Below are 20,499 nucleotides of genomic sequence, written 5' to 3' on the forward strand. Positions count from 1 at the left end.
AAAAAAAAAAAAAAAAAAAAAAAAAAAAAAAAAAAAAAAAAAAAAAAAAAAAAAAAAAAAAAAGAGGAAGAAAAAAGGAATCATGAAAATCCATACAAAATCTGTCAAGGCCCCATCTGTGACTGCGTATCAGAATATCACTAAGAAGCTCTGAGAAACAAAGTTCATTCCAAGTCTAACGCATAGTGTTTTTCGATCAATGAAATTAATTCAAGCCGGGGGAAATGAGGGCGCATACCATGAAAAACTCTGTTCCTCCACTGAGGGTGGAAGGAAAGCAGCATCACAGATGTGTGTGTGGTCTTGGTTTTGGTGCATGTAGCCATGTTGAAACACTAAAGTGTTTTATAAGCCAAAATAATCAGTGTGCTCATGACTCCTTTTGAGAACCAGGTACACCTGCTGCTCCTCTGAGGAGTATAAGGGCATGAGTGATCTCTGGTCTTGACAAGAAGAGGACTTAGATTACATAGGATTGTTGCAAAAAGCAAGCTTTCATAGCCAGCTACCTGAAGTAATGTGGAAACAAAACTCCACCCTGGCCTTGAAAATCCCCTGCAAACATATTTATTTCCTTCTGAATGGGAATATATAAAGGTTAGGGACACTTATTTGTAGGCTATTTATATATCTCCTCTTCAGGATGTGAAGCTCGCATATTAATGAATTAACTCCAGGAAACAGGAGAACTAAAACATTAACACTATTCTAATGCACCTTATTATTTTTATTTTCCCTTTTTTAACCGTTGGAGTATGCAAATGTTCAGTTAACTGGTCCTCATGTTTTCTCTTTATTGAATCGCTTTCACTACAGCAAATAAATATTCATAAAGAAATGTGGACAATCAATCATTTCAAATAGTTCAAAGCCATTTTCTTTCTAGACTGCATATATTTTCAGCTGTAACTCGCCTTTAATATTTCATTCAAAAGACAGACTTGTAGAAGGACAATAGAGATAATGTGTCAAGTAGTAATTAAAACAGGGAGTAATGATTAAAACCATTTTGATCTACATTGTGCTCTGCCAGATTCATAATCTCCTCTGTTTGTTAGGATGACTTTCTACTTGCTTTATACAGAAACTCAAAATAAACTTCATTTTGAAGACACCGAAGAAAACAAAGGATTTTAACCCTGAGCTTGTGGGTCCAGAGCCCTTTCCAGTTCTGGAGTTTAGGTATATCTTCTGTACCATCCTAGCAAGATAAATGCAAGCAGGCACTGTCCCTCCTGCTAATACTGTGACTTCTCTGAGAAGTAAATCCAGATTACAGAGCAGAAGACAAGGAAGGGCCACCCCAATGTGTACAGGTAAATGTAACCCATCTCACAATTTAAGCTAAGAGCTTCGAAAGAAATGAAAATTAAAGATCTTGTTAGCTTATACATTTAGCAATCCTGGTTCAAATCTAAGTAAGAATTGTGTTCCTTGCCTCATTGTATATTTTGGTATCCATAAACATATTTCACCCAAACTTATCCTCTTTCCTGATTTGTTGCTGACTTTAGGCCCTTGTTCAACTTAAATACAGACTTAAATAAATTGATTTAGGAAAGCATTCCTCTTTGTGTTTAATCCTGGGCAGACATTCAACTTTGAAATCAAGGGGACTTATGAACAGCCCTGACCTTTGGGTCTAAATGGTTCCCAAATCAGTACACCGATACAAATATATTGGAAAAGATACTATCCATGTCTAATCAAAATTTTAGTCTCTAATTTCACAGGAAAATACCCAAAGATAACACATTATTCTGCTCAAGAAATTCATTTTATAGCATTTACTAGAAAGCCTTAATTCACAGTGTTGTTCCTTGATAGTGCATCTGTAATATTCTTTAAATGAAAAAATAAAATATAGGAAAAGTGCTGGCACAAAGGCACTCGTAAGTACTTATTGATACCTTCTGAATTGCCCACCACATGGCGATCCCTTGGAGGACAGGCAGATGAAAGGCAAGGCAGAGTAGTTCTGAAATCCCATGGATTTGAAGACAATTGCATTTGGAACACCACATGAAACTCCTCCTTAAGTACAGCAGTTTATATATGGAATTTTGAGTGATCACATATTTTTATTACACAGTGAGAAGAACTAAAAACATGAATGTTTCTAGTATCATAATGTACACGTTATACAAGTGCAATTATGGCCTAATCTATGAGATTACAAGAAGCAGATGGTAAAATAATTGATGCTATGAATCTATGAAATAAAACAGTGTTCTTATTGTTCTTAAAAATGTTTCACACTTATGTTTTATTTATAATATTATGAAGATAGTACATAGAAACTCTCGGATGTTGTTTATAGAGTTGAAACCTGGACACAAAAGGGGAAGTAGATTCTGATGGGTCCCATCATGTCATGTAATTCAAAGAATGATGAGTACAAAGATCATAAGAAGACACAGGAAGTGTTGATAGGTGCTACCTCTGTACAACCATAGAGGAATACTACGATCCACACTATCCCACTGGGTTCTGCAGGGCAAAGTTTGGGAATAACACATAAAAACCAGCTGTCCAGTGTTCACTTAGCTCATACAATCACACATATCTATCCTAATGCTGTCTAGGTTCACTTTAGTGGTGATGAGTGTATTGGACACACATTGCATGCAAGCTCTGCATTGCCTGCAAGCCTCTGAACCAAAGTACCTTTGATCAAAGGGCAGAATGTAAGGGGAAAGCACAGAGGGTATAATCCTCCTGTGTAACTCTCAAATTATAAAAAATATAATAATAAAAAAAATAAAATAAACCTCTGAAGCTCCCTTTTCTACTGTGCCCCAGCAGAGGAGGAGGCTAGAGCAGATGTGAAGTACCACTTGCTGCATCTGATAGATATTTTCATATATAGTCATGAATTGGAACTAAAATTGCTAATTGAAATCACCTGCCCTCAATGAAATCAGTTAGTGCCTAGCAGGAGCAGAAGGCTTATAGAGCTCAAGGTGAGCAGAAACAGCTCCTTGCTGGATGAAAGGCTTTTTCCAACAGGAAGAGAGAGTCTCTTCAATCAAGTCTTTAGTTTCTGCTGAAATCTCACTCGTATAGACCTTAAGTCCAGAGGTATGTTTTGCAACTGATTTGAAGAGTTTGGGATTTCACTTTTTTCAGCTTTGCTGATACCTTTGATTAGAGTGTAGTAGTGGGTTTTTCATGGTGTGTGTAACATAGAGGTCACAGGAAAAAAAAGTTCCCCCTCTCACTTCACTAGACTTTACAGTGTTCTAGCTTTTGAGGAACTAGAAAACAATTTACCTGCCCTGCTTTTGTAGCAAACATTATCTTTCTATGCCTATTCCTCTTGTCACAGTTTTTTTTAACTAATGAAGATTATTATTTGTATCTGATAATCCCTTTGATGAGTCTGCCTTTTGGATTTAATTTTTTGGTTCTGCTTGCTAATCTTGGGTCAAATTATGAATTTTAATTGATTTGGACTGGTTTTGTCAGAGACAGCCAGACTTTCAACTGCTGAACTGCTGGGTGCTTGTCCTAATCACTTTAGCTTTCCTCATTATCCTCTTTTACTAAAGAAAAGACCAGTTCACTCTTTTTTGAACGTGTAATAATAAGAAACATGCCAAGGCACGCTAGTCACAAGGAAGCAAGTCCTACAGATGCTTAATTTCGTATGCTTTTAGCAACAGTATAGAACATATTATTGGAGTTCCCTAAGGAGCAAAAGAAATTCATCACGTGTTGCACTATGTTTTCATGCCCTGATGTAGTACTCAAGCTAATGTGAGAAGAAATGTAGCATAGACTAGAGTAACTTAATATGGAAGAAAGACTTCTTAATGCTCATGCAAAGAAGTGGGGAAAAAAAAAATTTCCAATTACTGGGTGTATTTCTTTTTTTTTTTTTTTTTTTTACCTGGAAACTGTGAAACCACCTGAGATAAAGTGGGTGGAAAGGACAAGTATTTATCTTGCATTGCTGTTTGATTGATTTCATTACATCCAAAGCATCTTTATCAGAAGGATGCTTGTTTGTGAACTTTTTTCTTTTTCTTTTCTTTTTTTTTTTTTTTTAAATTTATTTTCCAGTGCTCTGGCTTTTCTCCAAATGGGATGATAATTCTAACTTATAGCAGATGTAGTCCATCCCCTAAGACTCAGGATCAATCAGAAAGAAGGTGATAGCTCTCTTTAACATCTTAAGATTTACTTTGCTTTAAAAGGCTGCTTTGTGACCTGCAGACCCATTATTTACGAAAACAGTTGCTGCAAAAGCAGCCATAATGTTCTTGAAAATTAATAAAATTAGACTGACTTTATACTCAAAAATAAACTCTTTACAGAGGAATAAGGAAAAAAAAAAAGAAAGACTCCTGATGCTGTGACAAGAGTTAAAAGCAAAAGTTCCACATGGAACATGGGCAAGTGAGAAAAGAGGATGAAAAACAGTTGGTAGAATAGAGAGAGAGGAGGGGATAACAAAACAAGAGGAAAAGTTTATTTAAGGCAAAGAAGCACGTGCAGCTCTGGGGATATGCTTGTGGCATTTCAGAAAAGTTAGGACTGAAAAAAACCGCCAAACTCTACTGTGGTGTGTATATTGATAACACAGGTGGTATCTGTATTGTAGCAACTTCAGATGCCTGGTTATTTAAGTAGTAATCAAGGTGTTGCATACTAAAATTTGGCCTAAATAGACTCGTATTTTGAGTACATTTCTTTGCTCTTTGTATTTGGTATGGTAGAAAAGCAACCATTAGCTTAGCTGGCAGCCTGTGAGCTGCTGTGGGGTAGTACAGCTGAGACCTAACATAGCTGAGAATCTGGACCTAAATGTTCCCTTAAAATAACAGGCACATGAATGGTCTGGTTTGCCTTTCAAGTTGGCAGTAGTTAATTGAGGAAGACTTTAATCAATACTTCATGTGGTTTAAACCTGCTGCAACCAAGTAGCCTGCCTCTGAGACACTTTCCAACAGAGGTTTGCAATCTTCCTAGGACTCAATGGCATTTTGATAAATAATATTACTAACAGGCTAATTTTCTAGCTAATTATCATCAAACACCTAGACAGACTTTCTGCAGTATTAGATAGGCTTTGGAGAAAAAAAATCCCTTCAATCATGGGCAGAAGGAAATTACAAATTCATCGGCATAAAGATTTTCAAATCTTGAACTAGTGGTTCATTACAATATCTTGGTGGTAAAATGTAACATCTTCTACATGATAGACAACAAAAATAACGTAACTGATTTTGAAATTAAAAATCACAATCCATGGACAGAGTCCTAAATTGTATATTAAAAAATAAGTTGTAGCAATTTTAAATTGCATACTGTGTTTTCCTCCCAAAAAAAGGGAATGTTCTGATCAAAGGGATTCTATGCATTTTTGGTTTTGTTGAGTGATTTATTTCAACCTTAAAAGAAAAAAATAAACCCTACAACACATCTTACCGAAATTCACAGGTCTAAATAGAATTTACAGCACTTGTTATAATTATACTTGTTATCCCAAGTAAATTCTTCCTATTCCAAAACACTTGGAGGTTACACTTGGTCATAAATGTTTCTAGTCTACCTCTTGTCATTCTATTCTGTGCAAGTAGTATGAGATGGAGGAACAGATTTAAAAGAAAAAATGTCTTACTGGAAGAAACAAAGACAGGTATGTCTCTCTCTCTCTCTGCCACAGTCTACATCCTTTCAAGTTCATCCTGCTAATACCAAGGCTTGTCCCTCACAAGATCACAACTACATCTGTAGTGAGTACTGCTTGCTCAGTGTCACATTACTCTAGTAGTGCAAAATCAGATCCAAGGAAAATTGTGTTACCATGGCTTTAATGGGGGTGGGGAAGCTTAGCTTTAAATGGGTGGTATGTACTTGTAAAACATATAACTCAAACCCAGAGTAGCAAACAAACGTAACAAACAGATGGGCCAGCCAGTCTGTTACAACGTGGTTCAACTGCAGGTCTGGCTCTGTGTGTGTGTGTGCTTCGTAGTCTTGATTGTCATAGCTCCATTGAGTTTGGTATTTACAATACCTTTGTTTATAGGATTATGGTTAATTTCTTCTGTGGTTGAGAAAAAGAATAAAAAATAAAAAGGCCTTTTAAATCCTATGATATTCTGTTCCTTTCAGGCATATCACAATATCCAGTGACAGTGATATAGGTCTTCTCTGCAATAAGTATGAAATTACAAGTATGCATATGTATGTGATCTCATTGTCAGTATTTGACAAGCTTAAAACAAAAATGTTTTGGCTATAGAAGCTATTGATGTAGGTGTTATGAAGCATGTGGGAAGGGTCCTTTAAGTTTTTGGAATGCTTGAAGCAGAAATTTGCTGTGTGGGCTAAAAGGACTATACCTGCGACCCTCTCTCCCTTCATGAGGCCCAGCCAGGTGGAGATCACACTTTCCTAGCTGGCTGTTGTGGCTGTAGTCCACCTAACTGTAGGCACTCTGCATGAAAGTGGAATGTAGCATAGCCAAAAGTTGCCATAGCAATAGATTATAATGCAGTTACAGTAAAATCTTGGATATGTATGTACTGCAGTTAAAGTGATAACTGGTCCAAATTTGGGGAAGGAGCTCTACTGGATGTAATCTTAAACAAAACCCCAACAAAACCAACCAACCAAAAGAAAACAACAAACAAAAAAAACCCAAGAAAACAACATCAAAAGAACACTAAACCTTCTACTCGTTTGTGTAAGAAGTGGGCAGTTCCACAGCATCTTGTTTGGGGGTTTTTTTGTTTGTTTTTGTTTTATTTATTTATTTGTCTATTTGTTTTTATTTTTTTTAATTTTGTTAGGATCTAAACTAACATGAGATAAATGGCATCCAGCATAATACAGTACATTATTTTTTTCAGATATATATTTCAGTTTCAGTGAAAGTTGTTCTGTTGTGTGAGACTTATATGCAGTACATAGAAAAAACCTTCAAAACACAAACTTAGGCATGAGTTTAGACAATTTAATCTTGTTTTATTTGGTGGGAGAGGATTTTTTTTAAGTGTGGTGTGTGTCATAGCAGCAGTCATTTTCAGTGGAAATAAGATGCTCTGCATTGATGGATAATGTTATAAAGGGTTAATTTCCAGAAGGAATCTGGTTTAGCTCAGATTTTTTTTTTTTATCAAATTGACTCTGCTTGATTTGATGTAGTGATCTAATATGACCTTGATTAAATTAGAGAGAAAATGATGATGTAGACTGTTTGTCCTATTGACAATTACTACCTTAGGCTAGGATGGCAGTGAATTAACGTCTTACCCACATTTTGCAGGGACCTTGGGTAGGAATTAATTTTTCCTATTCATTTTGACCTTGCCAAGAAGGCAATAACCGTTGCCAATTGTAAAGTTAACCTATTTCACTGGTTCAGAAATAGCTTCAGGAATTTGCTCAAAACAGTCCAAGACAGATGACTAGTTTGCCATCAGCCTAGCAGTTTAGCAAGGACATAGGGACGTACCACAAGTAATTTATATTATCTGAACATCAGTTTTCCAGTCAACAACTGAGACTGTGGGTATCTTTATCCATCACCTCATACCAGCAGTTGGGGGCTACAGTTGCATCTGAGGTTGTAAGTGGAAGTTTGCTTCCTTCTATGCACAGTATAGGTCCTGGGTAAAAGTCATCTCTATAGCAAGCTAGGGAAGAGATTTTCTTGAACTGTCCCATGGCATACTTTGTTAAGTTTTTGTTCTTTTTGCGCTATTTGCTTCTACCTAATTTCCAGCCCAAGCATTATGTTACTTCACAGCAATTTTTTATGCAATGTAAAGCACTACAAAACAGCAATATTTCATTGCTTGGCTTAAACAAAGCATTCAAGTTAATTACCTGTGTTTGTTAGTGCTGATGGTTGTTGATACTATTATAAAATCCAAGTTATAGTCAAAGTTTGTTGCATTGTTGGTGTTTATATAGAGCACTGCTGGAGGGAGAAAAGCTTTGCTGTCCTAATGGCAAATCCAAAATATATTTAAGTTATCAGGGAAAAAGAAAATGTTAGTTTTTGTACTATAATAACTAAATTGGAAGATTTCTATGAATATAAAACTAATACGTGCCTTTACAGAGCTAAACAATTAAAGTAACTTGTATATTGTCATCTCTAAGCAAGTACATAGACAGTCCTTGGGAATGTCATGCAGTATATGCATGCTAGGGAGAAGAAAAGGGTCCACATTACAAAATCAGACAAGGTAACTCTATTTTTGTTTTTCATTTTCTGTTAATACTAAGATTTCTCTGACAAACCTGCCTACCAAGCAGACTTATGATGAGACTAGCACATGGTTCCTATCAGTTGCTATGGTTTTTCTTTTGTAGTGTTCTCATTAGTACTTTAATAATAGATTCTGCAATGACTCAGATTATTTTTTTTTCTGTTGGACATGGGGCATAGTTTGAGGTATTAAAAAGGTACTAACCTAGCCTAGAACTGCTGCTGTTGGTCACTGGGCATTACCAAGTAGGGCTGGGATTTCAGCTGTGAGAGGAAGGGATGTATTGTACAAACAAAGGACTAATTGCAATTACTTATAAGCACATCAGTTACTATATTTCTCTTGGAAAAACACAAACCTGTTTGTTCCTGTTCGAGCTATTAAATTTAGAACAATCCAAACACAGTTTGTTTCAAGGATGTTAACCTGGTGGCAGTTTTTCTTTTAAAAATAGTAATTTTCAAAAGCAAGCAGTAGCCATTTTGTTTGTCAAATGTTTGTTTCCTGATGCATTTGAAAAGCTATCAAAGTTGAAATGAGTTATACTGCAACTATAGAGATCAATAGATAAAAACTAGTAGTATTTTGTAAATAATTCAAGAGGCTGTTTTTTACCTTGTCAGTATCTCTGGAAAGCAACGAAACCACACAATCCCTGAAAAGAAATAAATTTCCTATTGATGCTGTGGTTGGAGGGGTAAATTTATGCCAATAGTTCAGTGAGTATATTGGTGGTATCTGTCTATTTTGGAGGTTGATCTTCCTCTGATCTCACTGCATGCTTCCCTTTGAAACTGCAAGCACAGAAGTAGTTCATTTTGCATGGTCATAAGCTAAGGAGTGATTCCCCATCTCTAACATTTACCTGAATGGAGAAATACTTGGTGTTGCCATGAGTTAGGTATGTAGTAAACTCATTCCCTAATAACTTAGCAGTCTGATTTCTTGGAGAATTGGAAGCCTCCTCTGCCCAGGGGAGGGAGGACTGGTAGGTCAGTTTGCACAGACACCAGCCAGTTGACACCTGCAGGACCCTCAGGTGAGCTCAGTATCATTTTGCCCTACTTCCCTGCTGCACAGCGAAATGGCTCCAAACCAGGTCTCATTCAAAGGGCAGACTTCACTCTTGTCAGAAACTTGCTCCCAAGGGGAATGTAGAAGATGCAAATAACGTAGTGTACTGGGCCTTGGTCTGACCCTTCAAAATAGAACTTATTTTTCACTCTTCTCACCCCAGAGGTGTATATGTCTGGAAAGCAGCACCCTTTTCTTCTAACACCCAGGACATGCCTTCCACCACAACTATGAGATGTCTCAAAGGCAACTAAGGGATTTCAAGTTTTCCAGTCCTATAATGGATTTTGGGTTTTGTCCAGAAAGGATAATTGGTCTGATGTAACTGAGTGGCTGCTCAGTATCTCTAAAATTGAGTCCAACATACTCTTCCTACAAAGTACTTTCAGCCTTGTTTCCCTCATGCTAAACATGTACACTTCTTAGCTTATAAACACTTAGACTTTTTAACTATTCACTTAGCTAAGGTCCAGCAACATGAGAAGCACATTAAGAGCCTGAAAATAAATTGAGGCACATACAGAGAAAAGATTCTCAGAGCAGTGGAAACCTAGGGCATCAATTTAGCAGTTCTCAAGCTTAGTAATAAATACAAGATTTGTCTACGGATGTCATCACTTGAGACTGGAGGGGAGGGAAATAGCCAGATTTTTCCATCCCCTAAAATATCCTAATGAAACATTTGGTGGAATTTAAATAGGAAAACATTATGCTATGCCAGGAACAAGTTTTACTGTCTAATATTTCTTTGAATTACATGATAGTGGTTATCAAAAGATGTTTGTGGTGTGAAAATATGTGGGTTCGTTTTGCTTAAATTTTTCCCCCAAGATGATCATGTTGAAACTTGTGGTCCTTGCTAGATCTTAAAAATTATTAAGCACTTTAGGAGACAAGCTTTTGTTTACACTGACACAGATGGCTGGAATAAATTAGTGGACTCACTAAAGAACAGCTCATTTTTAGTTTTAAATGCATTTGGGCACTTATCAAAGCTCACATGGTGGCCATTTTTGTTGCTTATTCATCTATTTGTTCTTTACAATTCCATGCCCACAGGCTACATCTGAAAATGGTCAGAGCTTCTAACAGAATTAATAACTGTCTCTCACACCTAAAGAGCATTGGTACTCCTGCACTGTGGCATACCCTGGGTTATCCTGTGTAGCTAATCTCTCTGAAGAGCACTGAGCATTGAAGAGTAAATCCAATTGCAAACAAGCAGATTAGAAAGCAGTGCACATCTTCTCTACTGTGAATCTTTTAAGTTAAGCATTTTCCCTAAATTGCTGAAGAAATGCATAAAGTTGTAATTATATACTGCAACATCAATGCTGCTACTTTGGGAGAGGTAGTCAGAGCAAGCTTCCCCAAATTAAATCTTGAATTCCAGTCCTCCTGTATTGGACTAAGATGAGTGAGGACAAAGGATTGGCATAGTTACTCTGGCCCTTCACTTATAGACCTTTCAGAAACAGTACAGTAAAGCCTCTTGCTCTCATACTTCAACTTTTTCACATGTATATACTTATTTCCTCCTTAACACCAGTACAGTGAAGACATGCAACACAGGTGTCCTCAGAGTTGATGAACCCACACTGGAATCAGCAGCACTACTTCTTTTAATTTTAATAATGATTTGCCTTGTCCTGGGAAAGTCACCACCACTGCTACTATGACTCCTAGTACAAGGGAAAAAATAAAAATAAACCTGAGAAATTGGGAGCCTTCAGAAGCTGCTTGTTATCTTCACGGCATTTTCTTGCTAATCCCATTTCTCTTGGACCCTCTGCATACTGAATATATCACCTTTACACTGTTGAACGTGGCTAAGCCAAACAGAGAGGGCACAAACAGAGAGAGCAGCAAATAACTGAAATGCATGTCTCTTCATAGTCATAGTGAGGTGCTCGAAGAAGGTAAAAGAGCAACTGGGGTTCAATTCAGGCTTTTCCAAATTCTGTGAATTTGACAGATGAACTTGTTTAAGTGTAGTGAGTAATCTGGATTGCTGATTCAGATGTTGGGAGATGATGTGTGACTGCAACCATCAGTCTTCATCAAATGCAGTGAGTGAGGAACCTGATCCTGGAATAAAAAGAGTGTGGGATTAAAGAGGTTCAAGGTACAACTACATAACAAATTAGGGTTTCGAATGTCTGTCTTTCTGGTATTTGAACTGATGTGAATCAGGGGCAGTTTTGATGAAAAAGTGGGGAGCTGCTTCTGCTACATGTCAGTACACTGAGACCTCTAGGCTCCCTAATACATCACTGCCAGAATTCAGATGTTGAACTTTGAGTTTACAGTTTACCCTTTAAGCTCACAAATTAACTACTGCAATGGCTGGAGGAGGAATCTTTTGTTTTAGATCACAGATTGTGCTCCTGGAACCATTTCAAATTGAAGGACATGGCTTTTCTCACTGCCTGCTACCCTGTCCTCCTTTACCCTCCCACTGAGGCAGTCATTTCCAGCACAAGGCTGCTGCTGCTCTGGTAGCAGTGAACACCTGAAGCTTTTCTGAGAAAGTTCACATGCAATTATTTCTTTGTCATGTGAGCAAACTTTACATGAAGAGCACAAGGAACAAAAGGTTAATGGTAACTTTCAAAAGTCTATAACTCAACCAAGCCTTAACAGCATTTCATGTCAGAAGTGAAAGTTAGGTCTTTAGCATCACACTGTTTCTGCTGCTTTCAAAATGCTGCTGAGGGGAGAAAAACTTTAAAATTAGAGGCTTAGCACTTCTTTGTGAAAAAAGCCCAAACCATATCTGGGCTGTGTAAAACTTCTGTTATTAAATTTTTTTACAACTTTTACTTTATAAAAGAGGAGGTACTTGTATTCTGATGAATGTTGTGCATATGTCCCTCTTCCTGTCTATTTTCTGAAACAAAGTTCAGCTGTAAACATGCTCAGTGCTGATAAAAGTGCTATTTGCCACAGCTGAGAATCCAAAGTTCAGATGGGTGATCCGTGGAAGACCAGCATTCCTGAACCGCTAGGGAGAGCAGGCAAACAGCAGCAGGCTTACATAGCCTGGCTGACTGCTGTGGTTTAAAGGCAATAAGTTGATTCCCAAGAGAAATGTGTAGGAACAGAAGTAAGAGGAGCCGTGAGTTATAACAGGGTATGGTTAGGTCTCTGGATCCCTTTCTCTGACCTGTACTTCTTGGCAGAATAGGTCTTGCTTCATTTGTAAGGAAAACTGCTTCTATGAGATCTAAATGGTGTTACTGTTTTCTAGTTTCACAGGTCAAAAATCCTACAGGTGTCAGGTTCATTTGACTTGCTAGATTACATGAGGGTAACCAACGATTTACAAATTGCAGAACAAGAGAGATGTGTGTAATGGAGAGCTCAGTGCCTGCTGCTAGTCTCTTCTAATGTAAATGCTCCTTTAGAACAAATGGAGGGAAACTGTAAGTGCTTGGACGTGAAGCAGTTTATTATTACATATGCATGGAAATATTCTTTGTGAAAATTACTTAGTCTTAATGCACTTGCACAGTCAATGTACTGCTGTAGGTCAGGAACAAACACAACTAGGAAACTCCCCAGCTAGCACTAGAGATCACTGAGGTGCTCTGCAATGTCAATATTAGTGAAATGAACCAAAGTCTCTCGGATTTGTTAGAGATAAGTACTAGCCATGCAGGAGATCCTGCTTCTGATTTTCCTGCCAACAGTTTAACTGTTTTGCATGGGTGATTGTAATCAGCAAGAATTGTTATGCAATAGTGCTGAAGCAAAGACTTGAGAAAATACAGATCCACTTGAGACATAAAAGATCACAGCCTTTTTTCTCCACATCTTACCAAAGGAAAAAAAAATCTCCACTGGGCCTCAAAAGTGCTCATTTACAGAAATGGAAAAAAAAATTTTTCTTTACCTTGTAATTATTTTTCCATGTTATTCTGTGAGAGGCATTCTCCCTGGAGATGTGTACGGAAGAGAAAAGGCAAGGCAATTCCCTCCTGCACCCAAAGGGTCATGAGTGTCCAGAAGCTACATACACTTTTCCAAGCTTTTTGTAAAGCAAATAGGAGTGGGAAGCCCTTTTACTAATTCTCTTTTTAATTTTTTTTTTTTTAATGCTCTAATAAAGAAGGGAGAATGGAAGCTAACTGGATAAAATGAGTGCTATGAAGGGCATGTTGAAGAGCAGATCTGGGGTATGTTTTGAGAAAGGGAGAAGGAACCCAAGAAATTGTCTGGCACACATATTGGAAAATTAAAGATTAGTCTTAAACTTCCCTGTTCTTGTGAAATAAAACCTATCATATTTTGGAGAATCATAGGTGTGACTACTTGAAAGTGCTGTCTAGAAATTGATGTTAGTCTTTGGCTTGTTTGGTGCTTTTTGGTGGTGTTGTTGTCGTCATGGTTTCTCTTGGGTTGTTTTGTTTCCCCCTCCCTGTGGAGAATACTTGCTTTTGCTGGTTTTGTTTGTTTGTAAGGTAGCAGGGAAGTAGAACTTCTTTGTAGGTCTTTTGCAGTGGGAATATTTATTTCAGTGATACCATAAATACTGTGTTTCTGGTGTCAAACAATCACAATGTTTGGGAGGAACGACACTGAAGAGCTCACATAGGCGGGTGAGTGGCCTTAGTGGCACTTCCCGCAGCAGGATGGCTGCTGCGAGGGGCGTCTCCTGAGCAGGTGGGAAGGCTCGCTGTCCCTGGGGGGACAAGAGTGAAGGTGCAGAGACAGCCTAGGCCAGTTACGCTGGGAGAGGGTGTACGTGTAACGCTGGGAAGGGTCCACCCTGCTTTGGGCAGGAGTGGGGCTGAGGCCAAAGTGCAGCAGGGCTGGCTGCACTCGTGGCGTGCAGGCTGCTCCTATGGGATCGTCATGATAAACACCTAGGATGATGTTTGGCCCTCTCCGCGCAGTTTCCCTTCCAGGAGGTGCGGGAGGCCGGGTGTGCACGTGGTCCGTGATGGGGAGACGCACATGGATTCTGGCGAGTGGCGCGGCCCCCGGCCCTTCCCCGGCGGGGCAGTGTGCGCTCTGCTTCCCGTGCAGGGCTTCCCTCCCCTCGCTGCCCGCTGTCCCCGCCGCGGGCGGTGCCGGTCCCGCGGGGTACCTGTACCGTGCCCTGCCCCGGGGCGGTTCTGCCCCGCGGGGCGGCCCCGGCCCGGCGCGGGGCGCGCCCGCCCACCTGGGCGTTGCTGCCCGGGCTGCCGGCTCCGCCTCCTCCCGAGCTCCGCTCCCTTCCACTCCGGGACTGCGGGGAGCAGGGGGAAGGCGGTGGCGGTGCGGACACCATGGCTCGTGTGCTGAGCCGGGACCCGGTGGACATTGAGGTACCCACTCGCCCTGCCGGGACGTGCGGCTGTCGCTAGCGGGGAGGGGGCTCTGCCCGGCGGAGGCGCCCGGGCCGGGAGCGCCCCGCAAAGTTTGGCGGCGCTGGGGGCCCCGAGGCTTGCGGGACGGCCGCCGAGGCAGCGCCGGGCGCAGCGCTCCGGCTGTCCCCGTGTGCCTTCCCGGCCCCGGGCAGCGCGGCCGTCCCCTGGCCGAGGGGTGTGCTGGGGTGGCGCCCGGCGCCTCCCCTCTGCTCGCCGCTCGGGTCACTCCAGAGAAGTGGAGGACAGGGTCTGGCTGAGCCCCGTCTCCCCGGTGGGATCGGTCTCCGGTTCTGGCAGGGTTCCTGCGGGGCAGGGCTGCTCGGGAGCCGTGCCCTAATGAGCCTTTGGCACCAGGCTGCCAGGCTGGTTTTCTCTGTCCTGCAGCTGCCCGTGGGCCGGCGGAGGTGTGCGGGACTGCAGCTCTTCTCTCTTTCACCATGGGCCAAGCTGAGCTCACGGGCTGCACTCAGTCTCCTTGGACTAAAACAGTTGCATGGAAGGCTGAGCAGGATGGCAGGTGCAAGTGGCTTGCTGCACCTGTGGCACTTAATGTTTCTGAATCACATTCCTTCCTTCAGGTCTCACTGGGATCTTGGAAGTAGGTTCAGGGCCTGCCCTGGTGTGAGGTGGACTGACCACTGCTAGTGCAGTGGGATACGTGGTGAACTCCTGCCAGTGTTAGCCAAGTTGTATGATTGGGCTTCAAGGTACCTTTTTCCCACCCTTCATAGGACCTCGCGTATAGTTGATAGTTTTGTAGTTGATAGTCTTGTTCTTGCCTGACACAACTTTTTGTTGTGGTACACCTTGAAGTGTAAGATACTAAGTTTAGGGTGGGCTATTGCAGGTCATTGAGGGCCCAGTCATAATACATGAATGTACACAGCAGCAGCCTGAGCACAGCTCTAGGCCAGTTGTGACTGAATTTTATCATCAGTTCTCATATTGAGTTTTTGTTTCTAGTCTGTTTCCTCACTGAGTGGTTGCTCAAACCATGACTCATGTGAATAGAGCAGGAAGAATAAACTATCATAGAAGTCTTCCTGGTAGTTAGGGAGGCACTGTGGTATGAAATCAGTACTGTCTTTTACCAGCTCAGTGTTTTCAGAGCAGCCAATCTGGGATTTTTTCAAGGGTTGAAGATAATTTTTTTATGACAAAGGATTGATTTTTAGTTTTACAGATTTTTGAGTATTTATCTCAAATTTTTATGCAAAATATTTTAGGGTTACATTGTTCTGCATTTCTAGATATATGACTCAGATTCAAAGAACAATATTATAATAGGACTGTGTGTTGGTAATAGTATGCAGTAATACATGATTTAGAAGACTGATGGATTTTTAAAAGGCTAGTGTTTGCTTTACTCTGAGGTTGCAAATAGAAACTTTGGTCAGTATCTTACTGTGGTTTTGTTTTTAGCAGTCATTTAAACTAGCAAGGAAATCAAGGCAGTTTACTTCTTACGAAATGTATTGTCCTTTCCCCATCTGTTCGAATAAATTTAGTCATTGTATGATTTGTCTCTCAGATGAATATATCAGTAATTGCTGATAATCTAATTGCAGCCCTCTGTGGTGGTGTTTTTTTTCTTTTTCTCCTGCCTAGGACTTTTTTTGTTTTTTTGGGAGGGGGAAGTATTTTCAATAAAATGTATTTTATTTTTGTCTTTGAAGTAGGGACAGTGTGTGTTAGCTAAGCCTATGATTGTAGATAAATATTCTTGGTAATTTATTTGTTGAGGGGAGCAATCTATCAACATGGGCACTGGCAGCACAACTTGAATGTTTTCATCAATTTCTTTGCTAAAGTATAAAAACGGAACAAATGATTTAATGAAACTTACCTTGATGGTTAGTGTTTCAAATTTAGGTTCATATAATTAAAACATTAAATATGATCTTTGAAGTCCAGGTGCTACTTGATAATTTATATAAATAATTAAGGCTGGATAAAAAGATATGTCACTGGTTAAAGAGGAACTGAGAATCTGTGCTAGAAGTACCTAAAATCACAGCTAGTTCTCCCAAGTTATTTTACAAAAGAAAAATTCCAGGAAGCTATCCCCAAGGAATCTTGTCCCCTTGTTCAGCTTCGCCAGAAGCTTCAGCCTAACTAAAGAAGATAAAGGAATTATATAGATAGTCGTGTTCTAAAAGTCTACTTTTCATATTGTGGAAGACTAGGTGTTTTGTGATTTGAATAGATGGTGGTCTCCATTTTTTTTTTTTTTAAACACTACAACTACCACAAAAATAGCCCCTAAAATACCAAAACAAAACACCAACTCCCCCTCCCTGCAACTACTGCCAACCCCCACAAACTCCAAACACTGCCTTTTTTTGAATACAGTCAACTGTCAAAATGTGCTGTTAATATTCCTTGGATGCAGATACTCTAAGCAAAAGGAAAGAGAACCTGTTCAAAAATAGCTGCATGTGAAAGTACCTACCTTGTATTTATGGTACAAGGACTTGCCTTGGATTTTTATTTATTACCTCTCTAAATCTTTATCTACATTATAAGGAAAGCATTCCCTTTCTAACTTGTAACGTGAAACTATGTGAAACGTACATGCAAGATCCAGGCAATGTTTACAGACTTCATGTAAACTTCCCAGTGATACTTTGAGAAAGAAAGTCTTTGTTTTTTCACCTTCCCTTTTGTTTTTATCTGATTCCTTACTATCATTGTGTAAAGCCGTATGTAATTATTGCAATGTTCAATTGGGGAGAACTGGGAGAATAATAACCTTGACAAGTGAAACTTGCTTACTTTGCTGTCATAGCCCATGATGTGTAGCACCTGCCAAGTGTGCTATCAAACCTGCTACTTCAAACAGTATAGAAACTGCAGGTTGTACAGTAAGGCTTCCTTGAAGCTCAGGAGCACTTCCCTAGTGGCCTTTACATGCAGCAGAAAGCATGAGAAGTTCTTTTCCCTAACTGATTCTGGAACCAGGTAAGTTCTTTGAGTTCATGTGTGTTGTCTGTACCCTTAGTGAGCTGTTCAAATAGCCTATAACCTCGTTCCACATTCACCAGTGGCTTTGGAGAGCTTGCTGCTGAAGGAACTCAGTCAACCAATGCATGCCCATTAGGCACTGAGGAACTTCTGGAGCCTCCTGTGTCCTCACTAAGGACCTGGTGGGCACAGGCTGGTCCTTAAGAAACGTTCCTCTGCACCCTGAAGTTAATGCTGTTTGTAAAGCTTTTGTTCAAAATAGGCAATAGCAATTTATTTATACCTATGGATTACATCACCACAGGAATAAGAGCGCAGCAAATGTTAGACTTCTAAAGTAACACAAACAAAGATTCTTGGATGAGTTTTATAATTTCTACAATAAAAATATGACTTAAGAGCCATTTATACTGTCTGAAGCTAAATGAAAAGGAAGCTTGATGCAGTTATAGTGACAGCATTCATTGTATTATAAGTGAAAGTGACACAAATTTACCCTGATAATTCTGAGGCAATTCCCGGATTGCAGTTTCAGAACATGGCTCTAACCCTTCACACCTTTCACTTTATTCTCACTTCTGATATCAGTGCTGGGGTGGAAACAGCTGTGACAGCATTCTAGGTACCCAGCTGCTGGTCCAGCAGGGAATTACCCATCAACACCCAACTCCCTTTTAAACATATGCAACAGATGATTCAGAAGGAAGGTGAGATCTGTGAGGTGCCAACATACTCTCTACCTCCTGTAAGAATGATAACGCTGTTTCACACTAAGTTATGTTGGGGGGAAGGGTTTTAATTTACTGTCGTTTCAGGTTTGTGTGGCAAAGCATCTCTGCTCTGCTGAGAAGCAGCCCTTACCAACGAAGGCTGGGAGACCTACTCTCACTAGCTGTAGTCTGGATGGCAAAGAGTTATATAGTGTTCACCACCCAAATATCACCGAATGAGATGACTAGAGAGACTGCAGAGAAACACTGGAATGCAGTCAGGAAAACACAGCTCACAGAGACCAATACTCAGTAATGTCATGCAAGATTCTACTCAACACTTCACAATTTTACCATTCATTAATTTCGGAGTACTTAATTTGGCAATGTTAATCCTTCAAATTCTCATCAAATAGATGAGAACAGAAAGACTGCAGGTACAGAGGTATGTCAGAGAGCTAAGCCTGGTGTGCTCAAAGGGGGATGCAGGGCAGAGATTGAAAAACAAAGAGTACTGTAAAAACACAGGAAACCTTCAGCAAGATAGCAGGTAATTCTATTAGCATGGCTCACAAAACTGTCAGGCAAAAGTTATGTGACTAAATAGCTGAAGCAGCTTCATTTGATCTAGGCTAAACTTTTATGTTTAAAAGCCCCAATTATTACAGTGTTACTCTGTTGTAGATACCTCTTAGTTGTTTTACGTTCCATAATGAAGCTTTAATATGTAGCCTGTTTTTATGCTATTGCTTTATAGCTTGTTGTGATGATCAGATGGCTGTTCCAGATTGATGGCTATGTCTTCCTAGGGTCATTTGACAAACAATCAGTGCGGAAACAAAGCTTCCTGTTTAGCTGTTTTTGTTTAATGAATTTCTCAAGCCTTTTCATTGTTTTAGAGGTTTTATTATAGCAAGCCCTTAGCCGAGTGGAACAGCAATTATAGCGTGATTGCTAAGACCTCGTGGAAGATTATGGACCACAATTACCATGTCTCTCTTAGAGGAATGAACATGATTTACTGATAAGGTTAAAATTTGATCTGGCGAGTAGGAAGGAAAGTCTTCTGTATGAAACATTTTATCTTTTCATGTTTTATGTGCAAATACTGTTGATGCTCAAGGAGTTATGTATGGTTTTGCCTCTACTGCTGATAGTTTGCAAGGTTGTAGCACTGAAATTCAGTCAAGTCCTCCAAAATGATTATGTTGGAAAAAAGACTTGTGGTTTTCATTTTCCTTCAACCTTTGAGTTTCAATGTTACTTATGAGTTCAGCTTCCAACTTTTTCCACATTCTAAACATTCTACTCTTTTTTTCTAAGAAGGTCTTTCAAATAAGAATTGCTATTCCCACCTCTTCTCCTGGCTGGGACTTGTGAGTAGTCACTGCAGTTAACAACTCTGAAAACGAGAAGGAACTGAAATTCATTTTCCTTTTACAGAAATGGATTTTGTGATGATTTTATGTTGTAGACCAAGCTTGAATTTTATTCTTTCCTCTGCTTAGTGTTATATCTAAGAAAGTAAAACTACATGCCTATCTAGGAAGCTGAGATCCATAAGGCAGGATTTTGCCCATCAGCTATGACAAGTGCAGTGATGCAGGGCAGTCATTTGTGATGCATTTGAAGGGGTGCAGTTTTAGCAGCAGGGCAGAATTTGCACAATTCTCAGTGCAACCCAGAGAGGTGCTGCTATATCTGATGGACTGTGGTTTACTTGGACACAAGATTGCTTAGCTCTCTTCATTCTGCCAGCCAGTGTGCATGCATGGTGCAGTTTGTGCTACCCAAAGACACAAGCTGCTGCTTTTAAAATTAACACTTTTAAAAATTCCACTTTCCATCCTATCCTATACCATTTTTCCAGTGTCAGTAAAATGACCCAGGGAACACAAATGTAACTGGCACTGAGTTGGGAACACACTTCTATTTAAAATATTGAGAAAAGCTGAAATTCCTGGTGGCTGCAGACAAGCTGGATTGAATATGTCCTGTTTGTTCTGGCTATGCTAACCCTTTGACAGCACAGAGTTCAAATCAAAAACTGCTTTCTCTCCCTCCCTGGTTGCCTGGCAACCTCCCTCCTCTTATTAGCATATGATTTCTATTCCTTTTTTTATTTCATCAGTACAGTGTTACACACTCTGCTCCCTATCCTGTGCT

At 39.9% G+C, this 20,499-nt stretch overlaps 1 long non-coding RNA gene across 1 annotated transcript; it reads left to right on the forward strand.

Moving 5' to 3' along the window:
- The first annotated feature begins 54 nt into the window (after positions 1-54).
- Positions 55-16,715, forward strand: LOC114055610. Its single transcript, XR_003570779.1, has 4 exons — positions 55-1,810; positions 6,889-6,898; positions 15,966-15,971; positions 16,705-16,715. It is a non-coding gene; the product is annotated as an uncharacterized LOC114055610 (long non-coding RNA).
- Positions 16,716-20,499: the final 3,784 nt, after the last annotated feature.

Source organism: Empidonax traillii, unplaced genomic scaffold (assembly GCF_003031625.1).
Source record: "Empidonax traillii isolate 1590-97213 ecotype Southwest subspecies unplaced genomic scaffold, ASM303162v1 scaffold62:size2133460, whole genome shotgun sequence".
Classification (NCBI taxonomy): Eukaryota; Metazoa; Chordata; class Aves; order Passeriformes; family Tyrannidae; genus Empidonax; species Empidonax traillii.